The sequence below is a fragment of the Rhipicephalus sanguineus genome, chromosome 4, assembly GCF_013339695.2.
Source record: "Rhipicephalus sanguineus isolate Rsan-2018 chromosome 4, BIME_Rsan_1.4, whole genome shotgun sequence".
In the NCBI taxonomy this organism is placed as follows: Eukaryota; Metazoa; Arthropoda; class Arachnida; order Ixodida; family Ixodidae; genus Rhipicephalus; species Rhipicephalus sanguineus.
In genome coordinates, this window is record NC_051179.1 from 22,183,528 (window position 1) to 22,197,249 (window position 13,722).

The 13,722-nt window shown below is 48.9% G+C and overlaps 5 non-coding genes across 5 annotated transcripts; all 5 read left to right on the top strand.

The window, feature by feature from the left end:
- Nucleotides 1-3,036: 3,036 nt before the first annotated feature.
- Nucleotides 3,037-3,109, top strand: Trnak-cuu (transfer RNA lysine (anticodon CUU)). Its single transcript has one exon. It is a non-coding gene; the product is annotated as a tRNA-Lys (tRNA).
- A 155-nt stretch (nt 3,110-3,264) lies between these two features.
- On the top strand, nt 3,265-3,337 carry Trnak-cuu (transfer RNA lysine (anticodon CUU)). The gene has a single exon. It is a non-coding gene; the product is annotated as a tRNA-Lys (tRNA).
- Nucleotides 3,338-3,492: 155 nt separating this feature from the next.
- Trnak-cuu (transfer RNA lysine (anticodon CUU)) lies at nt 3,493-3,565 on the top strand. The gene has a single exon. It is a non-coding gene; the product is annotated as a tRNA-Lys (tRNA).
- Nucleotides 3,566-3,719: 154 nt separating this feature from the next.
- On the top strand, nt 3,720-3,792 carry Trnak-cuu (transfer RNA lysine (anticodon CUU)). Its single transcript has one exon. It is a non-coding gene; the product is annotated as a tRNA-Lys (tRNA).
- Nucleotides 3,793-8,771: 4,979 nt separating this feature from the next.
- Trnak-cuu (transfer RNA lysine (anticodon CUU)) lies at nt 8,772-8,844 on the top strand. The gene has a single exon. It is a non-coding gene; the product is annotated as a tRNA-Lys (tRNA).
- Nucleotides 8,845-13,722: the final 4,878 nt, after the last annotated feature.

Genomic DNA, 13,722 nt, shown 5'->3' on the forward strand with positions numbered 1-13,722 from the left:
TACGTTGTCCTTGAACCTTTTATGAAAGCCGGCCACGATACGCGCGGCGTTAATACATTTCGCTGACCGAAGTCCTTCCGTAGCCTCTTGACCACCGTTGCACACTACATGTGAAATACAGTGCACAGGTAACATGAATAAAAAAGACAAAGACGATACGCGGACGCTTCAAGTGGATATGCATTCTTGCCGATGGTCTAATTTCGCAGATGTATGCCTAGTATACTGCCGACATGCACATATGAATGAGAGCGATTATTCGTGGCAACCGCTTCACTCACGTAGTGTATCCGAAATGCACGTCCTTCTTCACCGGAACTATGCAGGCGCTGCATTGTTGCTATGGCCGCTATCGCGTCGTTAATGACTGCAAGCGAGGAGCCAGCGAGCATCTTCACAGGGCGGTGGTTGCTGTACGCGTTTAACGTCTGCAGTACTGGAACGCGATTCTGCCTCGGCGAACAATAGAGTCGTCCGCTGGAGCGATACTATCGGGGATGACGTCCGCATAAGTGTGGGAGGGGCGTGGGAATTTGACGTCAAAAACCTAGCGCCAGATTGGGGACGATCACTCTTTTGCACCAAGGTGGTTATTACAGAGCGCCGAGGTGGGGCGGAACATTTCGCCGCATTCTTCGTTGCTTCTGTAAGCCTGGCGGCATTGAATGTAGTACATACTCGCATTTATACTTTTTATTTAAGAAATTTATGGGCCGAGGCATGTCTTGCCCCCAGACTATCCAGGAAGCTCCTTTAAAACAGCGGACCCGCACTGTCTTGAATTCTTGCCTATTAACTGGGGCACCGTAAAACTCCGGTCGTTCCCATGGAACAACCGAAAGGTGACGTAGCTGTTATGGATTCATGTTATTGAAAATCATGTGTCCAGAAATGGTCACGGTTGTCCTTGCTGTCTGATTGAATAATGGTATTCGGAGCTCCGAAGCATCGATGTAGGTAATGTGAAAAGCGCTATAACAGAGGATGCCCCCAATTAAACTATGACAGACTAATATATACACTAAGTACAGTAAATATGGCGGCACGCGAGGGATCTGTGCATTTTGTCCCCTTCAGCAATCGGCCATCGCCGTAACCAGACTTCAGAACAAGCGATTTTAGCGGGAAAACACCCCACGTCTACTGGGCCACGCACTTCTGAGTGTTCAGCATAGGCGTGCGCAAGGTTCTCCATTAGGGGCGGGGGGTAAGGGGGCCAAGTTTCACCGCAGCCCCTCCCTCCCCCCCACCTCACTTAGTCGATTCTGAAGCAAAGGGAGCTCCGCGATGGAGGGATGGATTGACGGAAAAACTTTATAAAGGTCCCTCGGAACGCGCTCGAGCCTGGAGAAGGTTGACTCGATGGCTGACGTGTCCTGAGCCACTTGTATGGGCGCCTGCGTCCCAAGTTCCTCGAGGAGCTGTTCGTTCTGACGCAACACTTGCACCAACATCTCCAAGGCGCCCGCGGACTCGAATGACGTGTCAGGCGTAGCAAAGAAGGCATGGATTACAGTTTTCAAGATGAATTCTTACCTAATTCGATGTTTCACAGTGCAAGGAACGAGGACGACATTGAAAGACACACACATCGAATTATGCTGCACCAACTAGCCCAACGCACAACCTTAGTGAAATTCTTACTGTTATCACGCAGCCGAGCTGACGTGTCATGTCCTCATGAAGCGGCTTAAAAAGACGAACCGTCGCTTGTCGTAGAACGCTACAGCGACTGCCTTCCGGTGTACATCGAATACATAGGTACACAGCGGCAGTGGATGCGGCTTGTTGTTGTTGTTGACCTCTCCTTATGGCACAGACCCAATGGAGGGGATCGGCCTTTGTAGGGCACCGCCGTATAGCAGCACTATGCAAAGGCCCATTGTTGTGGTTCAACATCCCTGGTCGCACGTACCCACTACACCAAATGTCAAACCGCCGGGCGATTTCTGTTGCTTAATTTACTCGACTCGGTCCACGTACTAACACACTCCTGCTGGGACATCGAAGAAAGAAACAAAAGATGCATGCCAAGGCAAAAAAAAAAAAGTGGTATTGCTTTGGAACCGCAGCCATGGCGGCGAGTGTGGAACACTCTTTTTCTGCCTGTTGGCGTCGCGTAGCACGTGATCGCCGCGTGATCGACGTGATCGGCGGGATCGGCGCTGACTAACACTCCTATGTTTAAATGCCCATATATACCCCATAAAGTGGACGGGAGGATGACCGCCGCCGTAGCTCAGTGGTAGAGCATCGGACGCGTTATTCGAAGGTCGCAGGTTCGGTTCCTGCCGACGGCAAGATGTTTTTTCGTTGTCTTTGCTTTCTTCACATTTATATCCTAATGGCTACAAATAACAACCCTATATTTTCCTTGGTATTATTGTCTGTTAGTTCACATTAATATTAGATATTATGTGATGTTACATGACTTTACTCATGGCACTAGTTCTTACATGGTGCTACGTGATATTTAGTTTTGGAAGACGACCAGTTCACGTGACGTCCCCGCCCGATAGAACTTCCGTTGCTGTTTTGTTCATTAGGTGATCCTAGGGCAAGTGCTTCACTGCTCATTTCCCACCGCTTTTTCAGATACGCATGTTCGCCAGTATTCGCGCATAAATCGCGTCACTGAAGCTAGTACTATGAGCACCCTTTTGCATTGACACGATTGGTATTCATTTCTCCGTTCCAGAGCTAAAGGCCTCAAATAACGCAGGCCGCCGTTTAACGGAGAAGAAAACACCAGTCTGGCTTTGAACACCTATGTATCTGCTTCTGCTGCTTCCTTAGTGGTCATCCTCCAGTTTTTTATTGTGTTTTTTTCCGCTATCCTCCTTCCATTTTGGTTTAAGGGTTATGATCTTGAACACGCGAGATGTTTCACACTTAGGTAGACCTTGTGTGCAGAATTGATCTCTGGGCAAGTTGGAATTGGTTATGCATCTTTGAAACGGGTGACGCAATAAACAAGGACAAAGGAAAGTACGACACACCACACCATGTGCACACACCTTGGGGCAGACCATTTGTGCCCGGCTAGCTCAGTCGGTAGAGCATGAGACTCTTAATCTCAGGGTCGTGGGTTCGAGCCCCACGTTGGGCGACATCTTTTTTTTTCTCTCTTTCCGAGTGTTTCGACGTTACTCCGCGCATCGTACTCTCCATCTTATTTCTTCCCCGCTATACTCCTTCTCTCTTTGGGTGAACCATTCTGATCTGGAACACGCAAGGTGTTTCACACTTAGACAGATTCTATGTGCCCGGCTAGCTCAGTCGGTAGAGCATGAGACTCTTAATCTCAGGGTCGTGGGTTCGAGCCCCACGTTGGGCGACAACTTTTTTTTTCTCTCTTTCCGAGTGTTTCGACGTTACTCCGCGCATCGTACTCTCCATCTTATTTCTTCCCCGCTATACTCCTTCTCTCTTTGGGTGAACCATTCTGATCTGGAACACGCAAGGTGTTTCACACTTAGACAGATTCTATGTGCCCGGCTAGCTCAGTCGGTAGAGCATGAGACTCTTAATCTCAGGGTCGTGGGTTCGAGCCCCACGTTGGGCGACAACTTTTTTTTCTCTCTTTCCGAGTGTTTCGACGTTACTCCGCGCATCGTACTCTCCATCTTATTTCTTCCCCGCTATACTCCTTCTCTCTTTGGGTGAACCATTCTGATCTGGAACACGCAAGGTGTTTCACACTTAGACAGATTCTATGTGCCCGGCTAGCTCAGTCGGTAGAGCATGAGACTCTTAATCTCAGGGTCGTGGGTTCGAGCCCCACGTTGGGCGACAACTTTTTTTTTCTCTCTTTCCGAGTGTTTCGACGTTACTCCGCGCATCGTACTCTCCATCTTATTTCTTCCCCGCTATACTCCTTCTCTCTTTGGGTGAACCATTCTGATCTGGAACACGCAAGATGTTTCACACTTAGGCAGACTCTATGTGCCCGGCTAGCTCAGTCTTGGCTCCGACGGAGCGGGTTCAGCGGCCCGAGTGGGCCGCGGTAACAGGGTTTTTGTTCCTAGTTCTGAGGATTATCAGGTGATTCTGCCCAATCTGCCTTCCGGACGCATCGTTGCGAACACAGTTTTTATGCATGGCGATCCAAGAGCCCGGCCCTACCGCGTCGAAGATTACCGGGACACTCTGGCCAAGCTTGGTGCGCTCGTCGACGTTCTGGCGTTGGGGGCGTATCAAATGAACCACGTGTGGGCCGTGACAATGACGAGTGCTGACGCTGCTCGGAAATTGCTCTCCGCCGTCGACGTGAAGGTAAAGGATCGCCCATGTTTGCTTATCGACCCAAATAACCGCGAGGTTCGCTTGAAGCTACATTGGTTGCTGCACGGCGTGACCGATGAAGACGTGCGTGTGGCCTTGACGCCCTATGGGAAAGTATTAGAAGTGACGCGGGAGAAGTGGAGAGCGCAAGGCCTCACTGAAAAGGGCTCGACGACACGGTCTGTGGGGTTGAAGTTACATTCCGACGTCAAGGTCGATGACATTCCGCACCAGCTCAAGATTGCCGGAGAGTTGACTCTTGTTGTTGTCCCGGGCCGTGCTCCGTTGTGCCTACGGTGCAAGAGTACTGGGCACATACGTCGAGACTGCCGAGTACCCCGCTGCAATCGTTGTCGCCGCTTCGGCCACGAAGACGCGGATTGCGCAAGGACATACGCCAGCGTTACCGGACCAGCGCAGGCAAACGACGTACTGGAGCACCTCATGGACGAGGCAGACTCGGAGGAAACAGCAGGAGGGAGCCCAAACTCGGCTGTCCAAGATGGTTCGTCAAGCTCACAAGAAGATGGCCTGCGTGAAGCACCAGGTAAGCCCGAAGCCGGGCTTCCGCAAGAAGGTGCACAAGGAAGGAGTGAAAAGGTTGATGCGAGCAGCACCGGCGACACCTTTTTCGGCGGAACCGTCGAGACCCCCTCCGAGCCAGAACCGATGACTGTGATCGACACCGACAGTGCCAGCGCGACGGGGAAGCGTCCCCACGACGCAGGGAAAAACGAGAAGGGGCCCAGTGCGGCCGTGACGGACGAGCCACCCGCCAAAACGACTCCCGCGCGGCGGGCTCTCCTTCGGCCACGGCCGAACATTCCAACGGAGCGCAAGACGGCGGAAACGCCGCCTTTGCCACCGTGAGGACTGTACTGGGGCAAGGGCGTTCAGGAAGGAAGTGCAGTTGTGAGGTAAGCGCCATGCCCCTGGGTTTTTCACAGCCTTAAAATGATGCAAATAGAAAGTTCAATCCGTGTGGCCACCCTAAATGTGCGTGGCCTTGCCTCAAGGAGAAAGCAATGCCAACTGTACCGACTAGTAAGCGACCTCGATCTTGACATTCTGGCAGTGCAGGAGACTAAAGTCGATGGCGACGAGGAAACTGGGGGCATGGTGCGCCAATTCTTGTCGCGGTACTCTGCTATAGTTAGCCATGCCGTAGGGACTTCTTCCGGCTGTGTGCTCTTCGTCCGACAGAGTCTGCATGCTAAAATAGAGGCCGTAACGTCATGTCCGTCTGGTCGGCTCATTGTGTGTGATCTCTTGTTTTCATCTTTGGAATGGCGTGTAATTTGTTTGTACGCACCGACTGTTGCCGATGAAAGACGCGTATTCTTTGAACAGCTAAAACAGTATACTCAGTGTAACCGGCTCCTTATCATTATTGGGGACTTCAACTGCGTTCTTTCAGCCAATGACAAAACTAGCGCTCGACAGTACAAAGATGCAAGTACCGTTGTACTAAGCGATATAATAAGTGACCATGGCTTAGAGGATGTGGCTGAATGTCTCGGTGGTGGGAGGACTAAGCAGTACACCCACTTTCAGGCAGCCAGCCACGCCCGACTAGATAGGGCGTACGTGAGTCTTGATTTGGTGCCATTTTGCAAGGAATACCGTGTTAGCGCCGTTTCATTTAGTGATCACTGCTTGGTGAGCTTTCTAGTAGCTAGCACGAAAGAAAGGAAAAGGGGCTTCGAGTGGCAACTATGGAAATTGAATTCGAACCTGCTGAGCGATGAAAAGTTTATGGCGGAAGTAATGACGGAAGTTGAAGAAATGAAAGTTGTGGGTAAGAAGACGTCCAGAGAAAAATGGGAGAACTTCAAGCAGGCGGTCAAAATGAAGGCTTTGGAGCGCTCGAGTGTTATAAGCAGAGAAAAAGGGACAGAAGAAAAGCAGATGCGCAGAAACCTGCAAAAATTGATCAGCGAAGAATGTAGGATGCCCGGCATGTTTATTGACGATATTCGCGCATTGATACGCAAAATAGAACAGTTCGATATCGAAAGGTACCGTGGTGCTATGGTGCGGGCAAGGGCCGAGAGACTGATAATGGGAGAAGCACCGTCAAAAAGGGCGTTGGGCTCAGAAAAGTGGCACGCGCGACGTAATCAGATAACAGAAATTGAACACGATGGTAAAGTCAGCGATGCAGCAGACGATATCGAGCGCGCTTTCTTTGAGCACTTCAATAGCTTATTCGCCGCCTGCTCAGTCGACGTCGACCGTTTTAAGAAAGAGTTTTTAACGCTGATGCCAAAGCTAGACAACAATACGAAAGAAATATTGGAGGAACCCATTTCAGAAGAGGAAGTAAAAAGTGCTATTGAAAGTATGCATCCGGGGAAGTCCCCTGGCCCTGATGGTCTGACTTCCGCCTTTTATAAATGTTTCAATTTAGCAATATCACCAGTCCTAACCGACGTATACAATGAGGCATTCGAGCTGAAAGTATTACCCCCGTCCTTTTCATCCTCCCACACTGTTCTTATACCGAAATCGGAAGACCCTGTTGCATTGCGCAGAGTAACTTCTTACCGCCCAATATGCCTCACTAATGGAGATTATAAGATATTTATGAAAATCCTAGCTAAGAGGTTGCAAACAGTCATTACGGAGCTCGTGGGGCCGCACCAGACGTGTGGCATTAAAGGCCGAACTATCTTCACTAATATACACGTAGCACGGAGTATCCTCGAATGTTGCGACGCTATTGGAGCACGAGTGGCAATGCTCCAAATCGACCTGGAGAAAGCTTTCCACAGGGTGCCTCATGAAATTCTTCTGTGCATTTTAGAACATGTGAACTTAGGTAAAATAATTAGACAGGGAGTTGCCATGGCGTACCGAGACTGCTCAACGCGGCTGATCGTTAACAAGGCGATGGGGGAGCGCATCCCAGTCAAGCGTTCGGTCCGTCAAGGTTGCCCTCTCTCGCCACTTTTGTTCTGTCTGTACATAGAGTCTTTTTATTTGAATGTCATAGAGAATGACTGTGTTCGCGGGTTTAAGCTGCATGAGGTTGAAGTCCGGCTGTTGGCTTATGCGGACGATATTGCCATTTTTTGCGCTGATTCAGACAGCATAACACAAGCTGTCAAATGTGTTAAAAGCTTCTGTGCTGCGAGCGGCAGCGCGGTAAACTGGGGCAAATGCCTGGGCTTTTGGCACGGTGACTGGCCAGAAACCCCAGACAGTTTTGCCAGCATGAGTTTTGTTACGACACCGGTGAAATACTTGGGTGCCCCCCTCGAGTGCTACAAAGACAGCGATTCGCACTGGAGGAGCGAAGTGGATAAACTGCGGGACAGAGTAAATAAGTGGAATGGCTGGAATTGGTCTATGTTTTCTAAAGCCACAATTTGCAATATATTCTTAATGAGTAAAATTTGGTATACCCTACAAGTCTTACATTGTTCGAGGGTAAACATCCAAAGATTTCACCGTGTGTTCGCAGTGTTTGTGTGGGCTTCGTCTTGGGAAAGATCAAGTCGAACCAATTTATTTCTTCGAGTGCGAAATGGAGGACTGGGCTTGTCGCATTTGTTTTTGAGACAGGTAGTCAGTCGGTTTTATTTCTTTCGGGACGTTAGCAACCCATTCCTTCGCACTGTCTGTCAACTTCGCCTGGGGCAACACTTGCCCAACATGGTTGTCTCAACCGGCAGCGTGCCCGGTGGTGTTTATGGTTTTCTTCGCGAAGTTGTGCTTTCCTGTAGGTTTTTGTCAGCGCGGTTTTCATTTGAGTATTTGAGTGACGTAAAGCGTAAAAAACTGTACAAAGACCTATGTGATGTGTTTCTACCAGTGCCTTTATATCGGTCCCTTTACAATGTAGGCCATGGGCACACTGTACTAAAGCGCGTCAAGGCGATGCTAATACCGCCAGGTGTTAAGAATTTCTTCTTTAAATTACACACCGGTACGCTGACTGTCAAATCATGGATGGCTGAAAAGGGGTTTTATGTTCCTTGGGGCACGCATTGCATAATATGCAGAAAGGAGGAGACAATTGAGCATGTATTCCTGGACTGTTGGGATGCTGTCTTTCTTTGGGATGTGCTCCAGCGCACAATCAAAAAAGATTTTCCCCTTGATGCACATGGGATCCGCTATTTGCCAATACAAAGTGACGACGGTACGCCATTCGACATGATAATGCTTATGGCTCTTCATAGCATCTGGAAATCCAGAATGGCATTCAGTCACGTTGATGTAGATGCACGATCGCCTACCCAGTACTTCAAAGAAAGCATAAGGAATTTTGTGGAGGAACAAAAGTTGCAGGAATTTACTCCAGAGTGGTTGCCACGCGTCGAATTATTATCGACGATGAAAACGTTTTAACGCATGTGCGGCCACAACATTTGAGCGGTCGGTTTTTTTTTAACGATGTTCTTGATTGTTTTGTGTAAATAACTGTAAATATGTATATTGTTTATGTGGGCCAAAGACAGGCAATAAAGAAAAAAAAAAAAGCCCGGCTAGCTCAGTCGGTAGAGCATGAGACTCTTAATCTCAGGGTCGTGGGTTCGAGCCCCACGTTGGGCGACATCTTTTTTTTTCTCCCTTTCCGAGTGTTTCCATGTTATTCCGAGCATCGCACTCTCCATCTTATTTCTTCCCCGCTATACTCCTTCTCTCTTTGGGTGAACCATTCTGATCTGGAACACGGAAGGTGTTTCACACTTAGACAGACTCTATGTGCCCGGCTAGCTCGGATTCCACTTCCGGCCACTGCTGTGTACGGACGTGTGCATCATGCGCTCCGTAGGGGCGGATACAGCGGCCCAGATGGGTCGCGGAAACAGGATTGTCGCCGAAGATGAACAGGATTACGAAGTCGTTTTGCCGCAGTTGCCTACAGGTGCGTGTGTTATGAATACTGTTTTTCTACACGGAGATATTAAGGCAAGGCCGTATCGTGTTGAAGACGTCCGTGACACTTTGGTTAGTCTGGGTATGTTGCCTGAGGTACTCGCCTTAGGCGCTTTCCAGATGAACCACGTCTGGGCCGTGACTTTCAGTACAGCGCAAGCCACGAAAAAGATGCTAGCACTTGGTGACGTAAAGATAAAGGAAAGGCGCTGCCTCGTTATCGACCCGAACAAGCAGGATGTCCGGCTAAAGCTTTATTGGCTCCTGCATAATGTACCGGATGAAGATGTGCGCACCGCACTCGTAAATTATGGAAGAGTGGCAGAAGTATCAAAGGAACGTTGGCGCGTCCAAGGTATCGCCGATAAAGGAACCTCGACCAGGACTGTCACCCTGCAATTAAAAGCGGGCTTGACAGTCGAAGACCTACCACACCAGCTCCGAGTGGGCGGTATAACAACGCTTTTGGTTGTGCACCGCTTTGCTTACGATGTCGACGAACGGGACATATACGCCGGGACTGTCGCATACCCCGGTGTGGTCGGTGCAGACGCTATGGTCACGAAGACAGCGAGTGTGCCCAAACATACGCCAGTGTGGCCGGGCCTGTGGCTGGCGACCATCTCACGGAGCACATAATGGACCAAGCTGATGCAGAAGAAGCAGCGGAAAGCAGAAATCGGGGTCCCGTATTCACGCCCCTTTCTAAGGGCCCGAAAGACGAAGGAAGCGAAGCGGCTCAGGCTGAACAAACGGATCAACAGACCAACAGCGTGAGCTCTATACCGCGGGACGAAAGCGACAACGAAAATAAGCAAAGTATTGGGTCGTCGACTGGACAACCTGAAGATATGGATGTCACAAGAGCGGGGACAAGCGCAAAGCGAACGCTTGAAGATGTGAGCAACGAGGACGCAGAACCAGAGAGGACAACAGGAGGTGAGCCGGTAACGAAAGCGGCAACGCTCAGGCGACCCAGCTTGAGGTTCAAGCCGAACATCGCTGCGGGCACACGTCCGCCGCCGAAGCCACCCTCGTAGCCACGGGGGAAGACAGTCAACGAGGGACCTAAATCCATAGGCGCTCAAGGACATAGCAAATATGGCTTCATCATTATGTGACGCGTGTGGAAAGTGCACGCATTGTACGTGTCTATCCACAACTTCAACGGTGGAAGCCAGGGATGTGTCAATCGGCGAGGTAAGAACCATGCGGTCCGTATCTTGCCCGAGGCCTTCACAGCCCATAACTACGTTGCGTATCGCAACTTTAAATGTGCGCGGACTTCGATCTAAGCGAAAGCAATATCAGGTTAGTCGTCTTTTCCTAGAGGACGACCTCGATATCATAGCGGTACAGGAAACGAAGGTCGAAAGTCAAGAACAAACGGACCGCATGGTCGAACCTTTTCGGTCCCGCTATAATGTTTGCATATGTCATTCTGTTGGCACCTCTGGAGGGTGTGCTCTTTTTCTGCGGAACTCTTTAGGATTTGTTGAAGAGTATGTTCATGCTAGCGATGACGGCCGTCTCGTTTTGTGCGATTTTGACGGTTTTGGTAAAAAATGGCGCATCATTTGCGTATATGCACCGAATAGTATACCTGAGCGGTTATCCTTTTTTGCAAGTGTCGAACGGTATTTAAAATCTGATAGAAACATGATAATTCTGGGGGATTTTAATTGCGTGTGCTTCAGAGAAGATAGAAGCAAAAAACTATCCGTTCGTGATCAAAGTGCTTTGTTGCTGTCAGCGCTTATGCAAGAGGGGGGTTTTGAAGATGTAGGAAACGTATTGCAAATTGGAAGTGGCGCTAGGTTTACGCATTTCCAGCGCGATTGCCACTCCCGTTTAGATAGAGCATACGTATCAGATGTACTCGTGCCGCTATGCAACAGTTACGAGCACAAACCAGTAGCTTTCAGTGATCACAGTGCCGTAATGTTTTCTCTGGGAGTGAAGAAGAAAAGATCAACCTTTTCTTGGAAACTGTGGAAACTGAACAATAAATTACTTAGTGATGAAGTATTTGTGGATAAGGTGAAAATACTTATTGAAAAAGTGCGCTCGTCTGAGTCGGGACGAATGGTCGCTGCATGGGAACAGTTCAAGGAAGAAGTTAAAATTGCTGCAATTGAAAGGTCTTCCATGTTACGCTACAATGAAAAAAGAAAGCAAAAAGAACTACAAGGTCAGCTAGAATTCTTGTTGTCAGTCGAAAGCACGCGACCAGGCACTTTAACTAAAGAGATAAGAGAGGTCAAGAACCAGCTCGAGATAATGGACACTGAAAAATACAGAGGAGCAGTCATACGTGCACGCGCAGAACACCTTTGGCTGGGGGAAACACCGACGAAACGCTCGCTGAGCGAAGAAAAGCACTACGCCTCGCGTAAGGAAATAAAACAGATTAAATACGGAGGAGTGACTACCACGGACAAACAGATGATAGAAAGCGCGTTTTTGGATTATTATAAAGGACTTCTTGGGTGCAGCGGTAACAGAGAAGCAGCCTTGGACAGCGAGTTTTTGTCAATAATGCCGACACTAGATAAGGAAACCACCGCCCGCCTCGAAGAGCCAATATCAGTTGGGGAAATTGAAAGGGCCATTAATGAATTAAGTGAAGGGAAAACGCCCGGCCCGGATGGACTAGGCACAGCTTTTTACAAAGCATTCAAAGATGAGCTGTCGGAGCTCCTGTTACGCCTCGTAGCGGAGGCTTACGAGGTAAAGGAAATGCCGCCGTCCTTTCGAAGGTCACATATTGTACTCATACCCAAAAGTGAAGATCCAGTGAAGCTCTTGTCAGTGAGTGCTTATCGTCCAATAAGCCTCACTAACACTGATTATAAGGTTTTTATGAAGGTACTCGCCAAGAGACTGCAAAGCGTAATACGGTTAATCGTAGGACCGCACCAAACATGCGGAATTAAGGGCCGAACAATAGGAACCAATATCCACACTGCGAGGAGCATCCTTGAGTGTTGCGATGCATGGTACAGCCAAGTAGCAATGTTGCAACTAGACCTGGAAAAGGCTTTTGACCGTGTTATGCATGATGTACTTTTTTCAATATTGAAACATGTAAATGTAGGAGACGTTATTTTAGAAGGGGTGAAGATGTCGTATCGGAATTGTTTTGCTAGCATCGTAATTAACAAGGAAGTCACTGCAAACTTTCAAATTGCAAGGAGTGCCCGTCAGGGTTGCCCAATTTCCCCCTTGTTATTTGCTATCTACTTGGAGCCCTTTTGTTTGAGCATAATCAATAGCGACAAGATACATGGTTTTAGGCTAATGACGGCTGAGGTCAAAGTACTGTCCTACGCAGATGACATCGCTGTTTTTTGTAAAGACAGAGGGAGCATTAGTGAAGCAGTCAGTGTAGCAGACAAGTACTGCAAGTGGTCAGGCAGTGCCTTAAACTGGGATAAGAGTGCAGGTTTTTGGCATGGTACCTGGGACGAAAAGCCTGAATTTTTCGAAAAGGTTAAGTGGAGCTCCGTGCCGACGAAGTACCTCGGTGTGCCACTGCAGAAATATAATGATCCCAGTGAATACTGGAACGATGAGACAGAAAAATTAAGGGAGAAAGCGAACAAGTGGGGAGGAAAAAACCTATCAATATTCGCGAGGTCAACAGTTTGCAACTTATTCTTAGCAGCAAAAATTTGGTATGTACTTCAGGTGCTGTGCATGAACCGTTCAAATGTACAGAAGATACACAGAGTTTTTGCCACTTTTGTTTGGGCCTCCAAGTGGGAACGCACGAGCCGTACAAATTTTTTTCGGTCAGTGAAAGCGGGTGGGCTGGGATTAGCCCACTTATTTCTAAGGCAGATTGTTTCCAGGTTTATGTTTCTGCGAGATCAGAGCCATCCTTTCTTACGTACCATCAGAGTCATTCAATGCTTCTTATGGTCACGAAACTGCCGCGTCAGTTTCATATGGAGCCAGCGGCCGCCGCCAGAAGCGCAGCTGTGCTTGAGAGGCGATGCGAACGCTGCTATCGCTGGGGTTGTGTGTGGGAAGCCTCGGTGTTTAAGCTTTCTAAACTTCCGCAACGGTCGCTCTGCTTTCACGCTTTTACTTCTAGCACTACGCATGCATAAATACATTTCTGAACGCGTTTTCTGTTTTAAAATGAGCACCCGGGAGGAAAAAAACCAGCTCAATTAAAACGTGCAGCTCGCGGTGGTATCAGCAGAAAAAATACAAAAATTCGGGGATTAACGACAGAATAGCAAGATATATAATTACGAATGCCGTAGCAGGGGACTTCTGTATGACTTTTGCCACCTGCAGGCACAGCTGTTTCACCATGCTCGTAAGTCGCTCGCTGTACGCCGCCGGCCGCAAGTTGATTCGTCTCGCCTTCGCGCTAGATGTTTGACAACAGTTGTGGCATGTAGAGAAAGACACAGTTTGACCTGTACTTTATTCCAGAAGACATTATTCTCTGTGAAGCATATTCTACGCAACGTTTCTTTCACCTGCACCGGCAACGCACTCACACCGGCCGCCGGCCGGCTTGGTGCCCACGACGTA